Consider the following 13,639-nt stretch of genomic DNA (forward strand, 5'->3'; position numbering starts at 1 on the left):
CTAAAATTAATGCTGAGTTGCAATCGAAAAGCAGAAAGAGCTGCTTGAGAAAACAATGAAATTGGAACTCAAAATAATCTGAACTGTTCAACGTATTCCTTCTCAAAATTAGAATTCTGAGACAAAGCCCTCAGGAAATCTATAAGTAAATAAATTGCAAATTGAATACTTTCAAAATTTATTGTGGATTAGAAATATATCACATTTTCATCTGGTGTTATGTGATTTTTAACTTTGTTCACCCCAGTCCAACACCGGCACCTCCACATCATGATTTTCATCAAGAAGATTTTTAAAGCAACTTTTTATAGAATTTGCTAATTATTTTAAAAGTATTATGGAAAGATGTGATAAACTCAAAATTATTTTAAAAGTTTAACTACATTGTATAATAAAATGGTGAATTGTTCATGTCCTCTATCTTTTCTCCCATTGGGCATATTTGTGGAGAACATACAACTATTTCTTTGTTTGACTAAATTGTAGTGAATTGCTTAGCATATTCATTGGAATTTCATTGTGGATTATTTTTCATTTTTCTTTCTTTTAATATTTTATCCATTCCAGATTTTTATGAAGCAGTATCCTCACAAGACAACTGCATATCTTTACTCACTCGTGTCAAAGATTGAAGATGATAACTGAAAGCATGCAGGCACTGGCAGGCTCCAAATCATCTGACATGGCTTCAGCTATTGCAGAGGCATCACAAAACCCTTTATGCAGAGTCCAAACTGCAAACATCTCATGCTTCAGTTTATAGAAGCCAACTGCCACCTGTCACCATAGGTACTCTTCTCATTTTGAATGCTTTAGCTCAGTTATGAAACCGGACAATCAAACCAACATCAGCAAGGTGTGTAAGATTTATATAACATTAACATTGTAAATTTCACACATTAAACATTAATCATCTCATTTCTTTACTATCTGGTTAATATTTGTAAGGCTGGCCAGTGAGAAAAAACATTGATATATGGTTCCAATATTTCTTTTTTCTCATTATGGTAAGTCTCACAAAACTGAGTTCTATTGACACCTTTCCTTATTTTATAAAGGAAAATTCAAGAAATGTAAGAGAGTTGGAAAACTAGAGGAATCATTACCAATTCTACACTTGTAGAATACAGGTTTCATTTAAATATTTTACTCCTACAGCTAATCATAACCAAAAACATATATTGCTCCAGCACAATATTCAGAAAAGGGAGGTCTTACACAGTGACAAAATATAGATAAAAGCATTCCTTCAGACTGAGGGAGAAAAGTCATCAAAGAGTTGAGATCATCATCAACCTCCTCTATTCTTAATTAGATTCCAAATCTTCATGAAATTGGCAAATCATTGCTCTTCGAGGAGAAAGTGAGGACTGCAGATGCTGGAGATCAGAGCTGAAAATGTGTTGCTGGAAAAGCGCTGCAGGTCAGGTGGCATCCAAGGAGCAGGAGAATCGACGTTTCGGGCATTAGCTATTCGGGCCATTCCTGAAGAAGGGCTTATGCCAGAAACGTCGATTCTTCTGTTCCTTGGATGCTACCTGACCTGCTGCGCTTTTCCAGCAACACATTTTCAAATCATTGCTCTTGTATGTTTATATCAGAAAATGACTTGAGTCCAGTCAGCCTTTTGAAAATTATAACTCATCCAATTTAATTACTTTTCATTATATACTTTAGGTATAAAACTAATTATACTATGTGAATTATTTTTTCCACAATATTGTTGAAATGGTCATTCACATAATTACTTTCTAAAATAAATATTAAAAGTCTGTTGTAACTAATAAAATAATATTTAACTGAACCATGCAACTACCTGATTTGTATAATATTATTGTGTAATAGAGTCACAGACATAGAGATGTACAGCACAGAAACAGACCCTTCGGTCCAAGTCTTCCATGCCAACCAGCTATCCCAATCCAATCTAGTCCCAGCTGCCAGCACCTGGCCCACATCCCTCCAAACCTTTCCTATTCATATACCAAAATATTACATTAATAGACCAAATTATTAGATGGAACTAAAACAATTTCATTGATGGCAATAATGGCAAAAGGTTGTCCACAGATTTGGAATAAAAAGTCAGAAGAAAATTGTGCTGAGATTATTCTGCAAATCCCAGTGAATATTATTAAGAAATGACAATGCAACATCGTTCAAATTCAGCTGAGTGTTGACTATGGTTGACCAACAAAATCGATAGAACACCTCTCATCTTGAAATATTCAAAATTTGGAGTGTCTATATCTTAAGAGGCTGATGTTTGAGTAAATTCAGCGGCAAATTCCAGCAGCCTTTGACCTAGATCTCCATAGTGACCACTGACTGCTTTTCTTTATGTTAGCTTTCATCTTTATTACCCCTGTGCACATTTCTCCCTCAAGGATTTCAATGGTACGCATATTTCGACATTTTATTAAGAGTTGATTTTCGTTTTAAAAGGCATTTGTGCATTTAGTGAAAAAGTATTCAATGTTCCGCAGCTGAACAGATTCCTCCTTGCTTTTTGCTCACGGTTGCAAATAATACGCTGATCTGAATGAATCAAAATGGGGAAGTCTTATTTTGGTTCCGTTATTCTATTAAACCAGTTCAACATGATGAACATATGTCAAAAATGTTGCATTCATGAATTTAAGAGAAGATTCGTGATAGTTGTTGCTATGAATGTACACTATTGGTCTAACCCTGTACTTTCTTTCAACACGGTAAACTAAATCGAATAGAAACCAAAGTTCTAACTGAATGTTTTGCGGGAGGTCATTCATGTGGGGTGTGCAGTACGCACAATATACAGGTTGGTACCTTCACACTTAAAACTTTGTATCAGAAATGTACTGTTCTGATTTGTGCCAAAGGAATAACAGCAAATCACAGCAAACGGCTGCACAAACAGCCAAACTCTAACCGTATCCGTACAAGACAAGGAAGAGGGCGCAAAAATTCAACAAGGCGGCAGAAAATTCAAAGAACCAAAATAGGATTAGGTCACAGCATGAATGGAGTGGCAGCTTGCAGCAACCCAGTCATCAACATTCCGACTACCTACAATGGCATCCTACAGCTCCAGTTCTTGTTGGAGCTCTGTCAAAATTTCTTCCCGTAACAACTTACATTTCACACACAGTCTCCCAACAGGGAGTAATTACAACATTAACCATTAAAAATGCTGCTTATCTATTTGCTCAATGCTCCCTGTAAACTCTTATCGTAGTTGTGGCAATGACGAAAGTCAGGTAGTAAAGTCGACTTTAGCTGTACCTGTATTAACAAATCCTCTGATGAGGCTTCCTGAACAGAATGATCCAGTTCCAAGTACAGTTTTGTTTAGTAAGGACTCCGACTGTTTAACGCTGACGATCCTGTTTTCTAACAGTCTTTGGGTTCACATTCTTCAACTTGCCGTTCTACATTGAGCACTTTCTCATTCTCCCAATCTCCCAGCAATGCCTAAAATGGCTTACTTAATACAATGGAAGTAGAAGCAGCTCAAATTTGCGGAAGAAGGAATGAACAAACACACCTCCAGGAGACAGCTGAGTTGCATGAGCGACGAGGCAGATCTCTGAAACAGGATACCAGGAAGGGAGGGTTAAGCTCGGGGCTGGTCTTCTCGCCTATGCACACAGCCTTAAAGCAGAAATATTCACGTGTGGGTGCTGAAAGGACTACCGACCTTTTGGTAGCCGACAAAGAGATCGCGCCGCTGAATAGTCCACAGCTTGGAACTGCTGACTGTCTCTTCGAAGGCAGGTGCAATTATTCCCCACACCATCAGCTGGCAATCCACACAGACTTCCCTCACTGTCTGCTGTACTACTGAAGCATGCATTCAAATTAGCTCATGCCTTCGGGGCAAAGGTTGCTTCACAATGGCTGTCTCGCACACACACATCTCAGCACAATTGCAGAGTGAAAGGCAGGCGAAAACAGATTATACCAAAGCACTGCTTTCAATGGCTGGGCCAGACTCCCATAGAATAGATGAAATCAGGAGCTGTCCACAAAATGGTATCTGATTTTCTGGGCTAATAGCAGTTGTTATGAATAAATCAATATTTCAGTTGCTTTAACACCTTTGTATGCCAGACATACAGCAAACTGCTATCGCGAAGTGAAAATGTGTGAATTGCGAGAATTATCCTGATAATTTCGTGAAATCCAATGTATTAAATTATACTATTTCCTTATAAAGCAATTGGGAATTTCATTCAAACTAGATAAGAATATATCGGAGTGTTCACTCAGAGCAAATGACCTACATAAAGATCTGTAAGTAAATCTCATGTGTCTGTTTGATTAAAGTTTAACACTGCCATTTCCTTTCCCGGCAGACATCTGCACATGCTCAGATCTCAGTGCGAGAAACAGGCGGATGAATCATTCACTGAGCTCCAAAGCCTTTAAACGGTTACTTCAGCTGATCAGTACCTTTGTAGGTGTGTATAAAAATAAGAAGCTAGCTTTATAATTATGACCACAATCATAAAACTAACCAAATATTGATTTGTATTTTGCAAATTATATTGACACAATATTAACTGCAGTAGAAATTTCAAGTAAACAAAAACACATTACTCCTTGCAGAGAAGAGGATTTTTCTTCTGATCAATTTATGTTAATAGGAGAGGAAACTCGAGACACACTATCAGACTTTAGTCTCAAGCCACTTACAAAAATGAAATCTGAAAATAGTAACTTCCACGTGCTGACCCCAGTGATGAACGACCAATAGTCATTAGGTCAACTTGTGGGCTGCTATTTTCTTACAGACCAAGGATACATTTTGTTTTAAATTGTTTTAAATCTGATTGGCAGGTGTTTTAAGTAGAGATAACAGTAACGAAGGGATATACAGTATTTTATTTTAAAAAATAGGATTGCAGATGTTGGAAAACTGAAGCTGAACAGAAAGTGCTCGAAACAGTACAGCATTCAGCATTGGTGGAACGAACGGCTAAATCAGAAAAGTATCCCTAACGAAACTTCAACTTCTTTCGTCGCTCCCTAGAAACAATGCAAATATTGAAACTGCTATAAATAAGAGTTTTACAAATTGCAGGCATCTTCCTTTGAGATTTTGAATGCCCTCGAGTCGTCTTTGGAACAGTGCTCACATTTCGCACTCGCAAAATTCAGTGCAGGGACAATTACCTTTAATTATTCTTGAAGCTTTATTTTGATTATGTGCTGTTGGAAACATAAGATTTGGACAAAGAAGAGAGACATGTAAAAACTTTAAATTGTAAAATCTAGCATGAAGCTACCAATAAAAATTATCAACATTAATAGGATGAAGTTAGCAATTCTCTTCCCAACTAGCCACTTGAGGTATTTTACAAGAAAGATTTAATAACTGTAATTACTGCACAATATGCTCAGTCATCGGCTTTCTATTTTCAGCTACAAAATGCTTAGATCTGCCAACACCTTCAGATGTTTACTAGTCATAGTTATTGCAATAGGCGAAAGTGAGGACTGCAGATGCTGGAGATAGAGTCGAGAGTGTGGTGCTGGAAAAGCACAGCAGGTCAGGCAGCATCAGAAATTCCTGATGAAGGGCTTTTGCCCGAAACGTCGACTCTCCTGCACCTCGGATGTTGCCTGAGCAGCTGTGCTTTTCCAGCTCCACACTCTCGATAGATATCGTAATTCTATTTCCAAGTGACAAATGAAATAATAGCCTTTCTCAAAATTGATTCTAAAATATTGCAAGATTATTTTTGTATTTGGCGTTGCAAAATCAACTATAATCCTTGACCTGAAATGTAATACAATGCTGCAAAAGCTCACTGGCGTGTCTAACAATAAATCTAAATGTTTTACACTTACCTCATATTGTCAATGCCTTATATTAAATACCCGAGCATTAATAGCATGTTATTAGCTTGAAAAAATGTCATGCTTAGACATGTAGTCATGTTATCAGTGTTATTTGTCAAATTACTTACATGACATATTTCATGTCTTAAGAATCAATATATTAAAGATGTTAATATTTAATGAATAGCACTAACTGTTGTTATTTATGTGCAGATTTTAGCACAGTAATGTCATAATTAATCTTTCAAAGGAGTATTTAATTACAATATCAATATAATGCCACTTTGTATTTTCAGTTTCATTCATTTCTACTGAGTGGAAAGTGAAATTATCATGTGGCTTTTTTATTTGTCATATGTGAACTCACTTATTACTGGTGATGCCTTTTGTTTTGTTTAATGATTTGATTCTTATACAGTTATGCCCTGAGCTCATGAATCCTATTGCAATCACAACCTAGCTTGTGTTTATTATTCAAATTTATTGAGCTGTTTGACTTCAGTAAGGTGTTCAACAAGGTTCCTCATGGTAGACTGGTTAGCAAGTTTAGATCACATGACTACAGGGAGAACTAACCATTTGGATACAGAACTGGCTTGAAGGTAGAAGACAGAATGTAGTAGTGGAGACCTGGACTGGAGGCCTGTGACCAGTGGTGTGCCACAAGGTTGGGTGCTGGGTCCACTGTTTTTCATAATTTATATAAATGATTTAGATGCAAACATTAGAGGTATTGGTTTAGTAAGTTTGCAGATGACACCAAAATTGGAGGTGCAGTTGATAGCGAAGAAGATTACCCCAGAATACAACAGGATAAAATGGGTCAATGGACCAAGAAATGGCAGATGGAGTTTAATTTAGATAAATAAATGGGGTGGCACGGTGGGTCAGTGATTAGCACTGCTGCTTCACAGCACCAGAGACCCGGGTTCAATTCCAACCTTAGGCGACTGTCTGTGTGGAGTTTGCACATTCTCCCAGTGTCTGCATGGCTTTCCTCTGGGTGCTCTGGTTTCCCCGCACAATCCAAAGATGTGCAGGTCAGGTGGATTGGTCATGCTAAATTGTCCATAGTGTTAGGTGCATTAGTCAGAGGGAGTTGGGTCTGGGTGGATATTCTTTGGAGGGTTGGTATGGACTTGTTGGGCCGAAGGGCCTGTTTCCACACTGTGGGAATCTAATCTAAATGTGAAGTGCTGCAGTTTGGAAAGGCAAATAAGGGCAGGATTTATCCACTTATTGGTAAGGTCCTGGGGGAGGGTTGCTGAACAAAGAGACATCGGAGTGTAGGTTCTTAGTTCACTGAAAGTGGAGTTGTAGGTAGATAGGATAGTGAAGGTGATGTTTGGTATGCTTGCCTTTTATTGGTCTGTGCATTGAGTATAGGAGTTGGGAGGTCATGCTTTTCTGTACAGGACATTGGTTAGGCCACTTTTGGCATATTGTGTGCAATTCTGGTCCTTCTGCTATAGAAGGATGTTGTGAAATTTGAAAGGGTTCAGAAAAGATTTACAAGGATGTTGCCATGGTTGGAAGGGTTGAGTATAGGGAGAGGCTGAATGGGCTGGGGCTACTTTCCCTGGAGCATCAGAAGTTGAGGGGTGACCTTGTAGAGGTTTATAAAATCATAAGGTACATGGATAGGGTAAATAGATAAGGCCATTCCCCCAGGATGGGGAAGTCCAAACCTAGAGGGCATAGGTTTAAGTTGAGAGGGGAAAGATTTAAAAAGGACCTAAGGGGTAACTTTTATCATGCAGAATGTGGTGCATGTATGGAATGAGCTGCCGGAGGATGTGGTGGAGGCTGCTGCAATTACAACATTTGAAAGGCATCTGGATGTGTATATGCATAGGAAGGATTTAGAGGGATATGGGCTAAATGCTGGCAAATGGGACTAGATTTATTTTGGATATCTGGTTGGCATGGACGAGTTGGACTGAAGGGTCTGTTTCCATGCTGTACAGCTCTATGAGTCTTTGTTTTAAAAAGGGCTTGAAAGGAAAATCTCAGATTTTGTTTGGACACATTTAGCCAGCAGTGAACTGAAAATCTACCTCTCTAGATCAGATTAGTACATTTTGACTGTATACTATTTCTTTTTTTTTAAACAAATCATCTGAATTATTTCAATTACCTTTTCACAAAAATAATTACAACTTAAACACTAATTAAACTTATCAGCAAAGCAACTACTAACTGTACAAAGAGGTGAATGCATTAGCACAATATGAAATCGATGTGATGGAGATGTTGCTTAAAGGGGAAAATGGATAAATGACAAATCCATAGGAAAAAGGGTGAAGGACTCAGCAAGATAGTGGAATTAATTTTGGGTTCTTAATTGCAAAGGGCTAGTACAGACATGATGGGCATAATACTCCTCTCTTGTGCTATATGTTATTGCTATATAACCAACTTAATCTCGTATTTGCCCATATTTCCAAAACACGTAATGAAAATATGAATAGATAACTAGATTATTCTGTTAAGAATACATCTCCTATATTTCCAAACAAAATCATTGAACTATTTCTACAGAAATTCATCTTTCATTTATTGAAGAAAGGGGTTACGGAACAGTTGGTGCTTTGTTGCTTGTTGGCATTTCTCCATAATGTTGGGGCTGAAGCAGACCTGCTGTGCACTTTCATGTCTGTTCAATCCTAGCCTAGGGGTTCCACTTTTTTTAATGGACCATTTAGCTGCCGACATGAGTGACACATAACCAAACATTGCGTCTGGAGAATACTTTGAAACATAAAACATTCAATTTAATTGACAAGTCAAGAACACAGTCTTAAAACATGAACCAAGTGAGTTAAACATTAAAACACAAATAAACCTTGGATTTTGGCTGGAAATATGAATGGAGTACACCGCTTATGCAGAATTGAGGAAGGCTTTTGAAAGGAACATATATAGTCAGGAAGCAAAGTTATTTTGGGGTGTGGAGAGCTACTATGGTAACAAAATGTGGGTCCAAATAACTCTCTGCTATCTTTTCTGACATTCTCCTAGAGTATTTAATGACTACATAATCTTTGTGGTCAGTATTAACCACACCAGAGATAGGACAGATGAGCTGCTAAAATTGAATGCGTCACTTTTTCACTTTCTATCTTCAATTTTGAACTATTCACTTAAACAAGCAATAAAGGCATCTGAAGTTGTGCAGTATGTTTGCAAGCATGCATGTTGGATCTCATGACATAATGGGGATCGTCCACAATTTAACTTTGATGCAGGAAGGGATACTTCCCCATCAGCTGAACTGATTGATTATTGAACCAACAAGAGCACAGGCCATACACAGGTAATTAACAATCTGATGGCAAGAGAGAATCTTGCTAATAGTGATCAGGATAGTGACCAGCTTTGATATCAGGTTAGAATAAAAGTCACAAAACTATATCATAAATTTGACTAAATCAAATTTCAAAGTAGTGAGAAATGAATTGATTAACGCAAACTGGGGTAGCAGAGATGGTGATGCAATGGTAATATTGCTGGACCAAATATCCAGAAGCTCATACTGATGCCATGAGGACATGAATTCAAATTCCACCATTCGAATTTGAATTCAATTAACAAATTCGTAATTAAAATCTCATATGGTGGTGATCAACAAACTATCTGTAATTGTTGTGAAAATCCATGTCAATCTCTAATGCCTGTACGGAATGAAATGTGCCATATTTATTAGGTTGATTGATTCTTAACTGCCTTCTGTAATGGCCTAGCAAGTCATTTAGTTCAAGGGTATTAGGGATCAGATATAAATGCTGACATCACTCACAATAGCCAAATGCCATGCAAGACATTTTAAAAATATGGTTGACTTTTAACTGCCACCTGAAATGACCAAGTGATCTACTCAGATGTATTTCGCTGCTGAAGATAGAATGGAACCAGATCGACCACCCAGCACTGAATTGGGTACCAGAACAACAATAACAAAACCAGCCCTACCATCCCTGCAAAGTCCACCTAACTAAAAGCTGGGCTTTGTGCCAAAATTATGAAAGCTGCCTCACAGCCTAATCAAGCAAGAACCCCTGGAGTGGACACACTCACAGAATGATACATTATAGACAATATCTGAGACATCACCATCACCAGGCATGTCATCTTCTGCTGGCAAGACAGACCCAGTCAAGGTGGCAACACAGTGGTGGAGGATTAGGAGGGCATTGTCCTGGGAATGTTCATCAATGACCCTAGATCTCAACATGTTTTGTGGCATCAAGTCAAACAGAGATAAGGACACATCTTGCTGATTGCCACCTACCATCAACACCCCTTGGCTGATGAACCAGTGTCCTTCCATGTTAAACACCAACTGGAAGATGCATGGAGGCTGCGAAAGACACAGAATGTGCTCTTGGTGAGGGACTTCAATGTCCATCATCAAGAATGGCTCAGTATCACCATTACTAATTGAGCTGAATCCATCCTAAAGGACATAGCTGCTGACTGGGTCTGTGGTGGGTGGTGAGAGAACCAATGAGTGGAAAAAAATCTATTTCATGTCAGCATCAACCAATGTACCTGTCATAGATGTTTTATTCATTATGGTATTGAAAGAGTAACCACAACGTAGTACTTGTGGAGAAGTCTAGTTTTCAAATTGAAGTTACTCTTCATCAAATAGTATGGCATTACTATCATGTGGAATGAAAGAGATTTCAAATTGTTCCATCAATCTAAAATTTGACATCCTGAAGAGGTGCTATCAGCAACAGCAGAATTTATTCAACCACAATCTGTACTCTCACTGCCCAGTGTATTCACTCATCCACCTTGGTTTCAAAATTGGGGAACAACCCTGGTTCATGAATAGTGGAGGAAGACACTCCAGAAGTAATACATGGAATACTTAAAAATGAGATGTAATCTTACTGAAGCTATAAAACAGAACTACTTGCATGCCAAACAGCAAAAGTCGTAGTGGAAGTTAAATCTAAACAACCCCAAAATCAATAAACCTAATCTTTGCTCTGCAGTCCTGTTACATCCAATTGTGAGTGGTGGTGGACAAATAAACAACTAACAGAGATGGAAGGTCCACAAAACTCCTTCAATGATGGAGGAACCCAGCAGATCAGTGCAAAAGAAAAGGATGTAGCATTAATATCTACCTTCAGCCAGAAGTGCCAAGTGGATAATCTTTTCCTGAGATCCCCACTAACACAAATGCCAATTCAATCCATTTAACATGATACCAAGAAACAACTGAAGGCTCCCAATACCATGGGTCCTGAGAATATTCAGGCAATTGTATGGAAGACTTGTACTCTAGCTCTTACATAGTCAAGCAGTTCTAGTACAGTTGTGACAACAGTATCTACCTGGCAATGTGGATAATTAGTTGGGGATGTCCTATCCATAAAATGTATGAGAATTCTAATCTGGTCAATAGTCACCAAATCAATCTACTCTTCACCATCAGCAAAGTGATGGAAGGAATTGTTAACATGCTCTCAAATGGCACTTAGCAAGAACCTGTACATTGATGCTCTGTCTAGGTTTTTCCAGGGCCACTCAGCTCCTGATCTCATTATAGTCTTGTCAAACATGGACAAAAGAGCTTAACTTCTGAGGTGAGATGAAAATGACTGCCCTTGACATTTACCAGCATTTACCTGAGATATAGCATCAGCAAACCTAGAATTAATAGGAATCAGTGAATAAATTCTCCACTGGTTGGAGTTATGCCCAGTACAAAATAGGATGCCTGTGGTTGGTGCAGGTTAGTAATCTCAGTCCAAAGGCATATCTACAGCAATGTTTCAGGGTAGTGTCTTTGACCCAGTCATCTTCTGCTGTTTCATTAATGATCTTTCCTCTGTCATAAGGTCTGAAATGGGAAAATCTCCAATTGTCTATTTCAATTTGCCAAAAATTGTGCAGCTTTCATCTATTTCTATTTTATATTTCACAGATGTTTTACTGGTACAAATCCAGGTTCTAGTTCAATTGAAGGAATGTGCAACTCTGGCCTGGAAACTAAGTATGGTCTGTGAACAATGGCTTTTCAGCCTGTGAACTTAAATCCTAAAAAGCAGGTTAACTGGTCATTTAGCTAATTGCTAAAGATGGGACCACATTCTAAATAAATTGATGCCATGACTTCAGAAGTAATTCATTTGTCACAAAGCACATTGAAACAATGTGATGATGTGGATGATGTTATATGAATGCAAGTTCTTTTTATCTTTTCAAATGCTTACAAACCTACAATGTTTTCCTCTGCAATCATTTGTGCTGTGTTCAATAATGACATTTCCCACTGATGTGAGATGAATACAGAACTGGTTCAACTCCTGCCAGAATGCTTAAACTTACAGACTGCTGTTGTTATTTAGTATGTTGTTGGGATAGAAGTTTGCTTAGTCATTGCAGTAGATGCAGACTCATTCTTTATTCATGTCTGGTGCAAAAATATGCTTCCCATTAATATGACATTAATAAAATCAGCTCCACTTTTTGAAAATTTCTGAATGGGATGATCAATATAAACAATTTTTCCCTAAGTTCTTGATCATCCTGTATGAACCACTTATTTTGTACTTTAACATCAAATACTAAATGTATGTTGTAAAGAAATTCCACAATAGTAAAGTATGGTAATAATCCAATGTAACTATCTGGAGTGCATATACTGGAATATAGTGCATTACACAAGTATTTATAAATAAAATGTGTAGTTTGATTGTAGATAATGAGATAATATGTATATATAATAGAGGAATTCTGTGACTAATAATCTTTTAAACATTAAAAATTTTTTGACATTCATGCATTTATTACAAGTTTTAAAGCTGACAAGAATACTGGTAAAATAGCTATAATGCTAGCATTTAGTCATTTTCCCCCATTTAATAATGTGCCAAATTGTCAATATCACATTTTAAAATGGATGGAAACTTTGGAGAGATGCAGTGGAAATATAATTATGCCAGGGTTGAGGCTTATGTACGACTGATTAGATACCTGTGCTCACCTTAGCTACAGAAGGTTGAGGGGGAGACGTGACAGAGGTTTGTAAAATCATAAGGAGCATAGATAAGGTGAATAGCAAAGGTTTTTTCCCTAGAGTGGGACAGTCCAAATCTAGGGGGCATAATTTTAAGGCGAGAGAAGAAAGATTTAAGAGAGACCTGAGGGGGAACCTTTCTCACACAATGGGTGGTTTGTATGTGAAGTGAACTGCTAGAAGAAGTAATAGATGCGGGTACAGTTAGAACATTTAAAAGACATTTGGACAGGCGCATGAAATCAAAAGGTTTAAAAGGATATGATCCAAATGCAGGCTAATGGGACCAGTTTAGTTTGGGAAACTTGGTTGGCATGGATGAGTTGGACTGAAGGATTTGTTTCCGTGCTGTATGACTCTACGCTGTACAAAGGTCAGCGATTTAAGATGATGGTATGCTTTTATCACCACCTCCTATTTTTAAGCCTAGGCATTGCTTTAGCATAATGTAGGAGAAGAGCTCTTGATAGGCGGGGCCTTAAGTGGAGAGTCTGCTTCCTCCTATATCTCCGCACAGCATTTCTTATCTGGGGCCATGTGATCATTTTGAAGAGAGAGAGAGAGAGAGAGATGCTTTAAATGCAGCCTCTTGGCCACCAAATCCCATGTTTTCCCTAATTTTGAGCATCAGCTCTCTAAAAGATCACCAAAAATACAGCACAGCACTTCTACAAATTCTGCCTAAGCGGAATTAAGACGTGGAGGTGCTGGTGTTGGACAGGGGTGGACAAAGTCAGAAGCCACATGACATCAGGATATAGTCTAACAGTTTTA

General features: G+C 38.0%; 1 protein-coding gene and 1 long non-coding RNA gene across 7 annotated transcripts in view; one reads left to right on the forward strand and one right to left on the reverse strand.

The window, feature by feature from the left end:
* LOC122556640 (ras-GEF domain-containing family member 1C-like) overlaps window positions 1–13,639 on the reverse strand; it is a 237,115-nt gene that overhangs the window by 75,534 nt on the left and 147,942 nt on the right. For 3 of the 6 annotated variants that reach the window (XM_043703590.2, XM_043703589.2, XM_087995332.1), the window contains exon 1: window positions 3,265–3,752. The exons of 2 other annotated variants lie outside the window; for them this stretch is intronic. The gene's annotated coding sequence lies outside the window, so the exon portion shown is untranslated. Of the gene's footprint in view, window positions 1–3,264; window positions 3,753–13,639 lie in introns of those variants that run through there. One more of the 6 variants, XM_043703591.2, reaches the window with a different exon arrangement.
* LOC148147528 (uncharacterized) lies at window positions 3,912–5,146 on the forward strand. Its single transcript, XR_015759735.1, has 3 exons — window positions 3,912–4,014; window positions 4,338–4,442; window positions 4,882–5,146. It is a non-coding gene; the product is annotated as an uncharacterized LOC148147528 (long non-coding RNA).

This window comes from Chiloscyllium plagiosum, unplaced genomic scaffold (genome assembly GCF_037043375.1).
Source record: "Chiloscyllium plagiosum isolate Xiang-an unplaced genomic scaffold, Cpla_swu_hap1 HiC_scaffold_16, whole genome shotgun sequence".
NCBI lineage: Eukaryota > Metazoa > Chordata > Chondrichthyes > Orectolobiformes > Hemiscylliidae > Chiloscyllium > Chiloscyllium plagiosum.